Source organism: Syzygium oleosum, unplaced genomic scaffold (genome assembly GCF_021117445.2).
Source record: "Syzygium oleosum isolate NSW1041296 unplaced genomic scaffold, Sole_v2.1 Sole_v2.38, whole genome shotgun sequence".
In the NCBI taxonomy this organism is placed as follows: domain Eukaryota; kingdom Viridiplantae; phylum Streptophyta; class Magnoliopsida; order Myrtales; family Myrtaceae; genus Syzygium; species Syzygium oleosum.
Window position 1 is genome coordinate 1739610 of NW_026607522.1, and position 16677 is coordinate 1756286.

Sequence of the window (16677 nt, forward strand, 5' to 3'; positions counted from 1 at the left end):
TTAATCTAATTTAACGGAAACTAATGGAGGGTAAATTCGTCACAAATGTACCAGTTTGGGATTTTTAGTGATCAAAATATTAATTTGGGATAAAATTATCACAGGTGTATCAGTTTGAGGTTTCTCATGGTATTAACCCAACTTTTTAATATGCAGTGGTTTCTTTACTTGAAATTTTGAAAAAAAAAAATTAAAGTACGAGTTTTGACACTATGGAACGATTTAACACTAAAAGAAATAGGCAGCTGAATTGTATCGATTCGGTTCTTTTATATGAGAAGGCAAGTCGTCATTCGTTTCTATTTTCGGTTATTTTGCTTGCCAATTGATTATTTTTTGGTATGTTTTGTTTAGAACGAGTACAACCATGGTTCTATCAACAGCAACATTGCACATTGCTTTTGAGATTTGCTAAAGGCAATATATATTTTGTGAAGAACAAGGATACTAATCGTGTTGTTAGTGACAACAAGCACATGATTCAAGCTTTATGCCAATAAGATTGTGAAAGAAGTTGGAGAAGATGACATGGCAATGCCTTACATAGATTCGACGTTTGTTGTTGAGTTGAGAACCTACACAGCACGATTGAAATGGATTAAGTTCCGACAGGTATTACATTATACAATTTTATTGCAGTGATGATAATTTTTCAGATCACAAGTTGAAGAGTTATTGAAAGGAGATGTCATGTGCCAAAGATGTGGAGAAGGAGCGATAGTTATGAAGAAAGTAAATGGTGCCAAAGTGAAAACCATGCGCACCGAGCCCAAAGATAATAATAGGTATAGTCTAATTATCATGTACCTAAAATTTGTATAAATTTAAGCATCTTTTGCAAATTGTAATATTTTATTTTCTCGAAGGTCCAACCAGGTATGTCTCCCCTTATGGGATGACTTTGTAGATAAATATCCAAAGACCAAAAATATGTGCCCATTGAAGCATGAGATGGTCATTTTTACTTGGGGTGAGCAATGAATCGATTGATAAATTCCCTGTGTGATCTGGCTAGAAACCAACCCGGTGAGGCCAGTTTCCAAGAAAAATATTTGGAAATCGGCCTTGACCTGATAGGTTTCTCGTTCAGGGTAGAATCGGCTCAAAACCAACCCTAATATAATATTTAACATTATGTTCGAAATTATAGTTATATAATTTGCTAAATTATAATCTCGCAATGTTCAGCAAAATATTTAATACCACAATGAACAGTAGGGTATAGCCTTTGCCTGCCAATGGGCATCGAGACTAGCAGGAAAAGAAAGGCAACGTCTAATCTCATGAATTTAGGAAATGCATTAACAAAATACGGAAAAAGAATATATAAGTAATACTCAATTGAATCGTAAAGCAAGAAAATAATTCTATAAAGAGTACCTAATTATTAAGATCAATATATCTATATTTATAATATGTAGAAAAGGAAAACAAAGAAACTTTGATTAGACAATATTTCCATGGTTGTTAAAGAAAAAAGGATTTGGGCAGACCATCTAAGATATAGCTGTTTCCTGTTAAAATGAACATAATCGTTTGCGAGATTATTTGGGAGATCAAATACTTGCCGATGTTTTGGGTTGTAACTTGAACATTTCACTTTTAGCACTAAAATTGTTCCTACAAAAATATTATTATTGGATATAAAAGAACCATTCCATCGAACAAAAGAAAGTAATCAGATGTGACCCCATTTGCAAGAATGAAATGCAAAGAAATCCCTTTCTTGTGTTAACGGAAACTGAGGAGGCGAAAAAAGGGATCAATTCCCAAGTTTCCTTCTTGTGTCGACACAAGAAAGGAATGTTCCTCTTTTCTTTCTCTATATAATGTGCGACGAGGACAAATGCAGGCAGCACTCAAGAACCATTTCTTCACTGTTTCTTATCTTGTTGCTTGCATTTCATTCAGGCTTGCTGCTGTCGAATTTGATCCTTCGATACCGCCCGCACTCCTGGTAATTACGCTCCCAGTTATTTTCACCATGCGTGCATCGGTTTATTGTTTTATGAACTATAAGATTAGTTATGACATTCCGAATTTCAACCCATTTTTGGGATTTATAAAACGTGTAATTCGTCAGTGTGCTTATAGTAAAATCTCGCCCGGGAACTGATCACCCTCGGATATTGTTTTTAAAATTGAGATTTCGCTAGAATCGTACTCGATCGAATTTGACCGTTATTTAGAGTCCAAACTTTGGTGTCGAATTTCTCGGAGTTCCTGGACAAATTTAATTGGACGGTGTCGATATTAATGTGGCCAGACTCGAGATTGCCCGAAATTATTGAAAAGTGAAATTTGGACCGGGTGCGAATTTTGACCAGTATACCTCCCTCTGAATTTATTTTATTTAATGTCTTTTTAGCCTTTTCTTTAATTTGAAATCTGAAATTTTCGTGGTCCTATGATCTTGACTTGCTCACCAAAATCAAATGTGAGCTCTCATCCGAGAGTGAGTGGGGTTGTTGACCTTTTTAAATTGATTTCTCTCTCTCTCTCTCTCTCTCTCTCTCTCTCTCTCTCACGATCATCCCCTTCCCCCTGTTCTGCCGAGACCCCCCCTTCCTCTCCTTCTCCCTTGGCCGCGCGAGGAGCCCAGCCAAGCCGGAGCAGCCCGCCGCCACTCATCTCAGCCACACACCACCACTGAGCTCACTCTCTCCCTTCCGTTCCATTTGTCCATCCCATCACCACCACCCACGATCACCCTCACACCATCACCGACCACCTGAGCTGCCATCCATTGTCCGCCCTCGCCGTTGCTTCGCCGGAGTAGCCGTTGCCGTGCCGAGGCTCTCTATTGCACCCGTTGTTCGGTTTTCTTGCTTAGGCTAAGAGTAAGTGCCCCCTAAGCCTTAGTTAAGATAATGGGTTACTAATGGACATGTTTAGGGGCGGATTAGGGCTATGGATAGTTGGTTTAGTGGCTGGTTGTGCTTGGTTTGCTTGGTGGTGCTTGTTGGTTGATTTCCGGTAAGGTTGCTGCTGCGTCGCTGGATTTTACTATTTTTACTGTGACTTGTGTGGGACGAATTTGAGGAAGTGTTCTTCATTAAAGTTGTTCATAACACCTTGAAGTATGACATAATTTAATTTTAGAATTTTTGGAGATCATTTAATGCCATTCGTAAGTCCATTTTTGAACCGAATTCAGTCTGTCGGATTTACTGTTCACCCGACCTTCTGGTCTTTCCGATTTTCTATAAAATTTTCCAGACCTCTTTTCAACAAAATTTCTTCACAAAAATTGTTAAAAACACTTGTTTCTATGACATATAAAAATTTCAAGGCTTTCCAAAGTGATTTGGGTACTGGATGAGATGCATTTTGATGGTCAGGCGGCCTGACCGGACGGGTTGATTTTCGTCTGACTTCAAGTGACAAAAAGAGGTGTTTACATTTGGAACTGGGTTTCAAGTTCTTCACAGAAAATGTTTATCAAGATGTTTTATGCAACATATCCAAAATTTATAATTTTTCGAGTTGAATTACTATTTATTTAAAAAGGGATTCCAGAACTGTGCGCTGGCCCAGAATTACTCCGAATCTGTATATTCGGTTTTCCCTTGTTCTTTGTGGCTGAATGTGGCTGTTTATGGCTGAGTGTGGTGGCTGATTTGTGGTGCAAACGTGGGCTAAATTGTGGCGGTTCAAGGACCGTTTTGTGTGATGATTTGTGGGATCGATTGGTGCTCGAAGTGGGGCTTAAATGTGTGATAGTTCGTGTGTGAATTAATGTTCGATTAGTGGCAATTTGCATTGGTTGCTCGTTGTTGAAGTGAGTGTGTTTGAGTGGCGGTTTGACTTGTGATTTTTCCCCATGTGTGATTTTATGCCTAAATTGCGTTGGACGTGCTGTGTTGGGGGCTAGGTTCGATGGCCTATCGAGGCCTTTGTGCGCTCGATTTAGTATGGTGCATTTTGTGGAAATTGTGGTGGATTGGATGTAAGAACGGACTTGAGACGTGCTGACGGTGGTCCGTAGAATGAAAGTTGATGGACTTGGGATGTGTTGACGGCGGTCCGTGTGAAAGCATGAATGGCCGGTGTGCCAAATGGATGCGGGCTTGAGACGTGTTGACGGTGGCCTGTTAAAGGTGTGTTGGACCGGAATGTGTTTACGTCGGTCATTGGAATTGAGCCCGGATTGATCGGAGAGCTACGGACTTGGGACGTGTTGACGGCGGTCCGTGTGAAAGCATGAATGGTCGGTGTGCCAAATGGGCTTGAGGCGCAGTGGCGCGGGCTGTGAGAATGGACCTGAGGCGCAGTGACGCGAGTTGTGAGATGGTTGGTTGGGCATGTGTGCGAAATGTGATTGGTTGGATTGGCTTGAAGTACGTGTGGATGTTTGGTTGGATTAGTTGGGTGCGAGTGTGGATGGCGCTTGAATGAGTGTGTTATATTATCGCGATATTATTTCATTATCATGATTTGACTAACGTGTAGAGGTGATGTGTGGATTGAGGCGAGGTAAGTGCGTGGATGTGAATTTTGTACGTTACTTGTTAGATTGCAAGTAAGACTTGTCTGGGTACGCATTGGCCTAGGTAGGGTTTAGGGTGTTGCTTATTGAGACTCGTTCTCATGGTTATTATATAACCATTTCAGACCCCCGACTCCGACCATGAATGGTCCGTCACAGCGTTTTGGGATCCCGAGGAAGAGCCGTCGGAGCAAGATCCCGAAGAGGAGTCCATGGAGTTGGTGGACCCTTTTTGTATAACTAGGCTAACCTACCCGACCACTTGCCCTTTTTGATGATGGTGGTTTTAACCCTAGTGGCCTTTGTATGTAAGGTTGGATTTTGTAAGTGCGTGCCGTTGAATGAAGTATGTGGTTCATTTGTTCAAGTGTTATACTACCCTTGGTCTTTAATCTTGTCTGGGTGCTTTTAATCGTTTTCGCTTGCGCTTTATGTTTTGATGTTCGCGTGGGTCGGCGACGAGTCCTGGGACGTCGCATTTTCAATACGACCACGAAGGGATGTCGCGGGCTCGGTGGGGTTCGGGGCGTGACATTAGTGATTTGTTTTCACCGGCATTTTCATTGCCTTTAATCATGGACCTCGGACTCGACTGCTGTGGGTCCTATATGCACATTGATTTAGGCCTCATCTTGTAATGTGCGTGGATGATGAGAATTCCCCTCAAGCTTGTCCATCTCCTGTGGCTGATTTCAAGCTCTATGCTTTCATAAGCATTGGCAAAACAGCTAAAGGCTTGTTTTTATTTTTTTGAATCCAATCTCATTTCAGACGCATGCTAACAATGTTTTTTGGTCTGAAACATATGAAATTTTCACACTAATTACACATAATCTTTTATAATTTTTTTAATACTTGAATTATATTTTAAATTTTAACAGAGAGAAAAAAATTATTTTTGCTTTTTTAAAAATTACAAACAAACAAGTCCGAAGAAATTTCAGCCAAGCCAACTCTTATCATCATGATTATTTTCTTTCATTATATTTTATTATGTGTCGTTTGTGAAACCAAACTAAGTATATGTAATACATACATATTTACATATAGGCACATACACACACATCAATCAATAATAAAAAACTTCATTAAAATGGAGTTAAATGGTTGGCCCACATCATCACAAAGTTCCATCCCGTCCCACTTTCCTTAACATCAATTAGACATATTACTATACAATAAAGTAGAGGAAGACTCAATCATCTAATTTAATCTAATATAATTTTCCTAGAACAATATATCAACATTAACTTGCCTTACTTATTGAATTAGATTATGTAAGTATACAATAATTATAGATAATATAAAATATTTAAAATGACAAACATTGATTGCAAAACTCCAATGTACATACATACTTTCCAACAAAGTGGGAAAGAACTTAATCATACCATTTAATCTTTTACATACAAGAACAACAACATCGACTTGCCTTACTTATTAAACTGGACGTGATCTTTTACATATCTAGCAAACTTGTGTCACTTTCGTCCCAGTTTAATTGTGGTCCTAACTTCCAAACTCAGCTCTCTCAATATCCACCGGATATGTAAAAGATTACATCCTACCTTAACGAGTGAATTGATGGGGTATTTATGGTAAGAGGATCAAAATAATTGCTTAACAGGATTATTTCATATGAATAGGCTGCTACTTGTCAAGGGAGACTCAAGCCAATTGTATACAGCCACGTGTCAAAAGGACATAGGCCAACACCAAACCCAATAGAAAGGTGTAGGGAATAGGCAGGGCCATTCCTAATGAGTCTTGCTCTCAGCTTACTAAGTCCAAACTCTCCAAAATATATCGAACAAATAAAAATAACCTAGGATCATGCCACTTATCTCAAGTCATTCTTGCATGGAGCAATGCTCATTTGAAATAACCTGTAACAAGTTCCAGATAATGGCATTTGTTAGTAAATTTAGGTAATTGTATAAAAGAATGATATATTTATTAAATATGAAACCAACCCTACTTGAGAGTTCATCAAAATATGCGAAAAGGATTGTCATGCATAGAGAAAATGCATAAAAGGTAATGACTAAGACACATTCCTATTATTGGGGGGATGATAAGAATGTTACAATATAACAAAAGTAGATGCGCGACGTGCACAACACATTATTGTGAGAAGACTACTCATACTTTGTATAAAAAGAAACAATTATTATCATAATAATATAATAATTGGTGCATTTTTTTTAGTGTAAAAAGAATTATAAAAGTTGCTGCAGTAAGTAAGAAAAGCTTGCCTATTTGTCATTAATAGAAAAAGCAAAAATAACTTTAGATTAAAAAATAGATGATCAGATAGGAAATTCAGAAAGATTTGATTGTATATATTGAGTAGAGCTAAATTAGAAGAAGAATATGTTGGGGGATAGAAATAAGAGCCAGACTTGAAAGACAAGAGAGATGACTTGTCTTATAGTAGTTGTTAAAGAAAAGCTACAAATTTCAGTTATTTAAAGGATTTCAAACTAATCGATATGATTACAATAAAAAAAAACTGAAATAGTAAAAGATTGTGTACAGATATAGGATTTTACTTTGCATAAATGTGCAAGTTTTGGAATTGTCTAATATGGGAAGAGCTTTAAGGCAGTTTTATTTATTTATTTGGATAATAGGAAAAAATAAAGGAAGGAAAAAAAATATATAAGCATTGATAATAGGAAGCAAACGATTTTGTGAGATTAGCAAGGAGAGTGAACTTCCTTAATCAAACCGTAATGTTTTAGTAAAATAATAGCAATAATGTCACGTGACAATATGAATGAGAGATTTGAATTGAGATGTGTAGTGTTGGCATCAGAATGTTAACAAATCCATTATGTTACTTACACGTATAGAACTTTCTATATTCCTAGAAAGAATCCCTATCCTAATGTGTATTGCACATGTGTAACTATATATTCCCATATATATTGGTTGCTAATTAATCGTAGCTCACATCTCACGGTGCTTGAATATTAAAGCAAACTAACATTCCCTAAGTTTATAACGTAAGCTTAGTTACCAACTTCGTCGTGCATTAAATCCATCCCAAGAATATGAAAAATGATTGGTCATCTTTTCACAAAAAGGTAAAGAATGTAACCTTTTAAAAAAACATCAGTTTTCTTGCGAGCATCGGATGCGACCTGAGTGGGTTTGCATTTTTGGTTGAGGCTTGCGTGGCTGATAAGAATTCCTATCTGTAATAAGCTGAAGTCGGTCATAGAGTTGATAATTAGATTTGTTAGGCTTTTGATTTGCCAGTCTCCGATGAGCACCAACATTAACTTGTTATGCATGTTGTGAGAAGTCTCTAGCCTTGGACCTACTGCACTAATATCTTTTGATTCACAGAGAGAGAGAGAGAGAACAAAAATGGCAGAAGCTGTCATTGCCGGTATTGCTGGAAAGATCGTCGCTTATCTGGTTCCTCAAGCACTAGAAAATGTTGGAAAGTTATGGGGCGTTAAGCATGAACTTGAGGTGCTCAGGGGCACTGTCTTAACTCTTCAGGCAGTATTGGACCATGCAGAAGAGCAATACCACCAGAGTCCCCAAATCAAAGTTTGGGTTGATAAACTGAAAGAAGCTTTCTACGATGCACAGGACGTGCTTGAAGAATTTAATATACAAGCCATGCGACTAGAACTGAGGGGCCACAATGAAATGATGAAGGAGGTAAGGACATTTTTCTCAAGTTCAAACCAGCTTGCTTTTAAAAAGAAGATGAGTTACAAACTAAGAGCAGTTAGGGTGAGAATCGAAGACATTAAGACTGATAGGAAATTCCACTTGGATGAGCGCTCCGTGGATTCACGAGTAGAGAGACAATGGAGGAAAAGAGAAGAAACGCATTCGTTTATAAGTGAGGGAGATATTAAAGGCAGAGATGATGACAAAACAAAAGTTATAAAAATTTTATTGGATTCAAACGTGAAAGAGAATGTCTCCATCCTTCCAATAGTTGGTATTGGTGGGCTTGGAAAAACGGCACTTGCTCAATTTATATATATAATGATGAGATGGTAAGTAAATACTTTCACTTGAAAATGTGGGTCTGTGTCTCCAATGACTTTGACGTGAAAAAAATAGTCACAAATATCATAGCTTGTGCAAAGGAGAAAGCACACCGTGAGGATGCAATGGAACAGTTGCAAAGTGAACTGAGGGCAGAAATTGATGGAAAGAGATATCTCTTAGTTTTAGATGATGTGTGGAATGAAGAACAAGAAAAATGGTTGAGCTTGAAAAAATTACTGGTGGGAGGTGCTAGAGGAAGCAAGATCCTTATAACTACACGCCTTCATTCGGTTGCGAAGATCACCGGCACTGCTTCGCCTCATCTTCTCAAGGGGTTAGATGAAAGTGCGTCTCTTGAATTACTAATGCAAATGGCTTGTTGTAAAGAAGAGGAGATACAAGATCCTGACATGCTAGCTATTGGTAAAGATATAGTTAAAAAGTGCTCCGGGGTTCCATTGGCTGTTCGAACTATTGGGAGTTTACTCTTTAAGAAAAGTAAGGATGAATGGTCGCAATTCAAAGAAAAAGAGCTCCCGGATGTGTCTCAAAGGGAAGACGGCGTAATATCAATTCTTAAGCTTAGTTATGATCATCTTCCTTCACATTTGAAACAATGTTTCGCATTTTGTTCATTGTTTCCCAAAGATTATGAGATACAGAAGCAGACTTTGGTCGATCTTTGGATGGCCGAAGGATTTATCCAGCAATCAAATAGAGGTCATCATTTAGAAGACATTGCTCGTGGATATTTCATGGATCTACTATGGAGTAACTTCTTTCAAGATTATCAGGAAGATAATGAGACTTGCAAGATGCATGATTTGATGCATGATCTAGCCTGCTCAGTTGCACGGACCGAGTGTTGGGTGGCATGGGATCACACAAAATCCATACACGAAAGAACTCGTCACGTATCATATGGTTCAACTTTCAATTTGATGGGTGAAATTCCAATCTCATGCTTGAAAGCAAGTGCATCGAGAACATTTCTGTCTACTAAGAGTCATTGGGAAATGGAACCAACGAGTGAAGCAGATCCACGCCAACTCATTCAAAGTTTCAAGAGGATGCGCGTCTTGGATTTGCATACCACAAATGTAGAGAAGGTACCAAGGTCCATTTGTAAGTTGAAGTATCTCACGTATCTCGATCTCTCTCATAATCGTAAACTGAAAAGGCTTCCTAACTCTATTACGAGATTGCAGAATTTGCAAACTCTTAATCTCAAGGGCTGTTCTGTCCTTGAAGAATTGCCAAGGGGTATAAGGAAGTTAGTCAGCCTTCGAAATCTGGACATAGATTATTGTCCGAAGATTGGTTATTTGCCACGCGGACTAGGGCAATTGAGTTCTCTGCATAGGCTAACACGCTTCATTTTGCCCCCCAAAAAAGCTCTTGCTAAGAATGGTTGTGAAATTGGGGAGCTAAAAGGGCTTAATAACATCCGGGGAAGCCTTTGCATTGAGAATTTGGGAAGCGTGACGGATGCCAAAGCAGAATCCAAGGCTGCGAACTTGATAGGGAAGCATTCTCTGGAATCTTTGGAACTTCAATGGGGCATTTCCGATTCTGATGATGCAGTTATTGGGAATAGAGATGAAGTGCTATTAGATGGACTGAGGCAACACTCAAACCTGCAGAAGTTGACGATTGAACGATATAAAGGTGAGAGCTTTTCAAGGTGGATGATGGATAGCCTTGTGTCTTCTTTGCCAAAATTAGTTGAGGTAGGCTTGGTCAATTGCAGAACATGTAAACATCTCCCTCCAGTGGGCCAACTATCTCACCTCAAGATTTTAGAGATTTGGTGGCTGAATGAATTGGAATACATCGAGTCGGACCATTCATCCACTTCAGCGGCATCATTTCCTAGTCTATTGGAGTTGAAGATCGTTAATTGTATGAAATTGAAAGCCATGCCACTAGCTCCACATCTCGAGCGATTAAGCCTGCATTGGGCCCACCCAGCGTTGATAAATATGATAGTTGACCTTAATAAGTTGAAGAGTCTGACAATCTGGGGGATGGAGTCTCTAGAATGTGTGCCCGTGGAGTGCTGGAAAAGCCTCGCCTCCCTTAAATCTCTTGAAATCGGTGCATGTCCTCGGTTAACTTCCCTCTTAACACCCCCATGGCTGGGTACGCGACATCAATCCAACCTGGTGGATCTCCATTCTTCGGATTCTGAGGAGCTGGATTTATCCAATTACGACGAAAGCAGCGGCGGCAACAACAACCACCTCATCTTGGAACTTCACAGTCTCCGCTTCGTGAGTCTCCGTGGACTTCCAAAACTAGCATCTCTCCCACGGTGGCTTCTCCAGCTCAGCAATCTCGAGGATCTCCTAATTGAGGATTGCTCCAATTTGAAGGAATTACCAGAGCAGATCGAGGCCCTTCAATCACTTCAGCAGCTTCAAATCAACGAGTGCCCCTCGTTGACGTCATTACCCGAAGGAATCCGAAGGCTTGCGTCCCTTACTCACATGAAAATCTACAATTGCCCAGAATTGGAGAGGAGGTGCACGAGAGATGTAGGCGAGGACTGGGACAAGATCGCTCATATCCCCCACATAACTCACGATCGCTTTTCTCGTTTCTGAAGGTATGCGAGGACCTTTTTACCCAGATTTTTTACATGAAGAATAATTCTCGAATTGTGTGTTTCGATTACTTGATTTGATTCTGGGGGGACATGGGCAGATCGTTGAAGAGAGGGGAGGACTGATCGCCGGTACAAGATTTGCTCATTTCCCGCACATAGCTCACGATCCCTAATATTCTCTCTAAAGGTACGTGGGACCTTTTTTCATGAACAATTTCTCGATTCGGGGACATGGGACAGATCGCTGAAAGGTTTGGACATGTCCTTGAATGCAGGTATTCACTGGGTGTGGGAAGATCGCCTTATCCCCATCCGTGCGAGAAAAACGAAGTGATCTGTTTATTTGATTTCACAAGGTGTGAAATGCCTGCACAGTCCAATGATTATTTGATTTCACAAGGTGTTGTAGATATAGTGTTGCAATCTGTTTATTTGATTTCATACTCCTCATCCAACTCCGAGCTCGTCAAATCTAGCTTGTGACTCGTGTTGTAGATATAGTGTTGCAATCTGTTTATTTGATTTCACAAGATGTGAAATGCCTGCACAGTCCAATGATTCTGGAAAACTCTCGTAGATGGAGTGATGAGATGTTCCTCTTGAGAATGGTTTCTGGTTTACTTCCCTTAAAAATAACTTTTATCTCAAAGTGTTCCCATAGAATCGGAGCTTCTGGCATAGATCTATGAAGCAAATCAAGGGTATGAATGGCGACAATGAAATATGTAGCGTTTTTCTTTTCACATGCTACATGCTACAGATCTATTAAATTCTTGAAATCAAGCGATCCCTAGACCTGTTGAGCACCCGTCTGAACTTCCAAAGTGGAATTACTATGGATCAAGTACTAAAGTGATCTTATTGTTAGCATTTGACAGCAACACTGTGTAAACTAAAAGCTGCAAATGGTTTTGTATTATAGTTGAGTTCCTAAAGTCTCTCTATGAAGAGTTTGAAAGGAAAATGCAATGGTGGGGAGAGAGAGAGAGAGAGAGAGAAGGGAAATGCACATTCTTGGTTTGCTGTTCAGCCATTCTGCAGAGGTTCTCAGGTAAGTCCATTGCCAATTTTGAGCACCATTTTAAGCAATTGAGTAAATGTTTGACATTAAAAGAGGTCTTATGACAGTTGGACTCGGAGTCTATCTATGTCTCTACATTTTGATCACTGTGAGGTCGTCCTGCTCATTTTGTTTGGTTGACAAATGACATATTCTTCGTCTCTTTGTGACAACGATGTTTATAAAAGAAATGCGTTTGTGTGAGGCAGGATTAATGAACGAAGCAGTAGTCTTTCTTGTTTTTTTTCTTTTGATAACTATCTTACCAATTTTAAGTATATGTTATGGACCTCATGTAGACTCGATTTCTCTTGTATCCACTCTTGTCTCAGATCCAATTTTGATGACAAATGACTTGTTTTGTTGTTCTGAATTTGTATCTTAGTTGTCAATGTTTGGTTTTCCTTATTTGCCGTCGTGCAAACTTATCTTCACTCAATTTCCTGATACCGTGACTTTGTATTTCCAGATTTCTTCCAGGTTCCTTAAACAAAACAAGAGAACTGTAGCTCTAGTAGGGAATGAGAAAATGAAGGCCAGCACCAATGTTAGGCATATTGTTATCCCTTGTACAAGCTCGGCTACATCTCAGGTTATCCCAGACATAATACGCTGTTACGGCAGGTTAATTGTTTCCATTTCCATTTCTTTATGCTGTGCTCTTTTGTTGGTCATGAGATATACTGCACAGTCTTTAAACTTTCTTCTCTGGTTGGATTTTCTTTAGTGGAGGCCGTACCATAATTTTTACTGAGACAAAGGAATGTGCTTCTCAACTTTCGGGATTGTTGCCCGGAGCTCGGCCATTGCATGGGGACATACAGCAAGCCCAACGAGAGGTAAATGATGAATATGCAGAAACCCAACGAGGGGTAAATGATGAATATGCAGAATCTTTATAGGTATTATTTCATGTAAGAGTGTTAATGTCGTAACACACTGGAGAGGAGATGAAGAAAGAAGAGAAAGCATGCTTTGTTATACTAAATTACATGACTAGGAATGTTGGTTTACCTGCTTTCCAGTTGTCAACCACAGATAGTGGGTGACAATGTTGTGCGAGTTCCTTACTATGTTTACAAGTCAACCCACTTAATTTGCCTAGTAGTTCATTTCCTTGGAGAGTGCTGATTTAATGACGTGTGGTAGTTGCGCAAGGTATAAATGATAAGGGATATAAATGTTACATCCAGAGGCAAAGAGATTGGTCTGTAGCAAAAAATTCCCTTTCATTATAAAATATTTTCAGTGAATAAAGGTGGCTGATTCTTTTAGTGGGGTACCTACCCTCTTATTCTCAAGTGATGAATACACAGGTACAAGCTTCAATAGAATGAATTATTAGTATTTGTTTTTGGATCTGATTCATTGGTAGGTCCAGCATCATGACTGTGGAAACAATATTCTTTTGTTAATTTACAGGGGCTATCTGTTTAAGTGATGCGTTCCTTGTATGTCACTTATTCTCTGGCTTTGTGTATGCGAGTATTTCTAGAAATTAACTTTCACAATCTAGGGCATGTTTGGTTACACATAAGCAAAAGCCAAGAGTACTTCCCGCCAAAATTTAAAGTATTATTTTAATATGAGAAAAACTATGAAAAATTATATCTGAATTTAAGTGTCAATACTTGAGTGTAGTGATAATTTCAAGACTTTAAGATTTTAAAAATGTGTGTGCAAGCCACAAGATATATATTAAGAAAAAACAAAATGTAAAAGTCAATCCGGCCACACGCTCGGAATGGCGACCATTGACCATCTATATTAAAACGGTTGAAACCTTTTTTGCCTTTTAATTGACAAATGACATGCTTTTCCTTGCTTAAACTTTGCCTCTTGAGTGCTGGTTACACTTGCTGGTTTCAGGTCTGGCAAGTTTATGACATTAGTGGTCACGAATGTGGCAGCACGAGGATTGGACATCAATGATGTCCAGTTAATTATCCAGGTATGCTGTATATGGTATGTTTTGATTTGCTGTTTTTCTAAATGCAGTCGTGCTGATAGTTGGCCTTTTTTTTTTTAAGTGCAAGCCTCCTCGGGACATTGAAGCCTATATTCACAGATCTGGATGCACAGGGAGAGCTGGTAATTGTTCAACTTGAAACCTGCATTTTGCATAGTGTCATTATTTCTGCAGCTCGCCAGATGCTGAGGGCACTAATGTTTTCTAGGCAATACTGGAGTAGTTGTCATGCTGTACGATCCAAGAAGGGCAAACGTATCTAGGATCGAAAAAGAGTCTGGTGTAAATTTGAACACATGGCTGCTCTACAGCCAAGTAATGCTGCTCAAGCTGCTGGCATCGAAGCTGCTGAATCAATAACACAAATTTCTGATAGGTACAGTCATTCTTTTTGCTGAGTAGCTGAATCATTGCCTATAACAACGAGATGCTGATATTCTCCAAAATGCAGTGTTATTCCGGCATTTAAGTCTGATGCCGAGCAACTACTGAACACGTCTGGCATGTCAGCAGTAGAATTACTTGCAAAGGCTCTTGCTAAGGCTCCTGTAAGTTTATTTTTCACTCACGTCTTGTTACTTTAACAAAGCTGATTGCTTATTTTTTTCTTTAATCGCACTTCGTTGACATGCATCTCTTTTCCTTCTTTCTTTGGTTATTTAACAAATATAATCTGTACACTTCCTTTTTCAGGATTATAGTGAAATAAAGAGCAGATCACTGCTCTCGTCACTTGAGAACCATGTAACCTTACTTCTCGAGACTGGAAGGCCCATTTATACACCTTCGTAAGTATTCAAGATCTCTGTCAGCAAAAAGTTGTGTTGCTTTGCAGTACTGCTTTGTAGATATTGCGTGGATGTGAGGGCAGGCCCCCTTCTAGCTTTGGTATTATATTCGATTCGCACCTGATCTGACTCTGGGCTTATATATCACTTCGATTTTTAGGTATGCTTTTGGTGTCCTGAGGAGATTCTTGCCTGAAGAAAAAGTAGAGTCCGTGAAGGATCTTACTCTCACAGCTGATGGAAATGGCGTTGTATTTGATGTGGCAGCTGAAGATCTGGATACTTTCCTTGCTGGTACTTAAACCACAGAACTCATCAGGCTCCAATGTCAATAAGTGATGCTGCACCTTACGCACACTTTTCATAGATTTTTCTATTATTATAGCAGAGTATGCTGTGAGTCCATCAGCCTAGTGTAGCGCTTCAATTAAATTCTCGTTATATGGGCAATGATTGATTTTGGTATTTATTTCCCTCCTCTGGGTTGCAGGTCATGAGAATGCAGCAAATGTAAGCTTAGAGGTGGTAACAACATTGCCGCGTCTCCAGGAGAGAGACCAGTCAAGAGGGGGAAGATTTGGCGGTGGGGCTGGTCGTGGCGGCTTTGGTGGTAGGGGCGGTGGTTTTTCTGGGGGTAGAGGTGGTAGGGGTGGTAGTTTCTCTGGCCAAAGGAGTGGCCCGTTTTCCGGTGGCTTCAGTGGTGGGAGAGGTCGCAGCAACAATAGAAGGTGATAAAGTAATCTGCAGCCAGTTCCTTGGAGTCGGAGCTTCCCGAAAAAAAGGCATCAACTTATGTCGCATCATGCGAGATAATATTTTCTCATGTCGTTGCAGGAATTTTGGCCGATTTTATGATTTTAGTAACGTAGCCTCGAGTGTTTGTAATGACCCACTGTAGGATAAGTATCTGGTACCGTGGTCCTATATTATCCTAATATATTTGGTATATTTTCTCAGTCAACTTAGTTTTCTATTTTCCTAATTTTTTGTGGGGCGTTTTAGTGATGTCTCCACCTCCCTATTTTTTGCTTTTGCTGCAGACGTGAGTTGTACGCTGGAGTACATATTCTTAATCAGTTCTATAGAAGAGTTGTTTCCTACTTTTGTGCTTTTCAATGGTGGAACTGCAATGATGCTCAGCCAGGCTACATTTTTGATCTTATACTATGTAATTCGATTTACCCATTTAGTTCCAAGGTTCAAGTTCGAAATGATAAATCTCATGTAGTTAAAATTAATTCATGACAATTTTTGAATGAATGTATGGTTCATCTTTCTCAAGGGTCTTTTGGCCTTTAAAGCCCCTTGAAGAAATGCTGGGCTGTTTGGTAAGCCTTTTCAAGGGGCTTTCGTCCAAATGCTGGCCTAGGGAAAACTGAAAGCCCAATGCGAGTCCATGCTGGCATTGAGTCGCATTGAGCTTTTAGTATTTGGCCGAATGCAAAAACTAATTTTTTTCTTTCCAAACTATCCTCAGCAATTCTGTAATTTTTTGGTTTTGCCCCTAGTTGTGATTGTTCATCTTCTTTGCGCGATGGCGGCTGACGAGGCCCGACGAGGTTAGATTAGGCCGGCGAAGGATCGACGAGGGCCAACAAGGTTGTGCGATCTCGGCAACGACCGCCTGGGGTTGCGTGACCTTTGCCGGGGGTCGCACGATGGTTGTTGGTGCTAGATCTGGCTCGTCGGGGGCCTTAGCTCTTTGCCAGAGCTAGCGAAGGGTTTGATATTTTTAATAAAAAA

General features: G+C 39.7%; 2 pseudogenes; both read left to right on the plus strand.

The window, feature by feature from the left end:
* Positions 1–1879: 1879 nt before the first annotated feature.
* LOC115669015 (putative disease resistance protein RGA4) overlaps positions 1880–16677 on the plus strand; it is a 63740-nt pseudogene continuing 48942 nt past the window's right edge.
* Positions 11561–15726, plus strand: LOC130134641 (DEAD-box ATP-dependent RNA helicase 7-like; annotated as a pseudogene).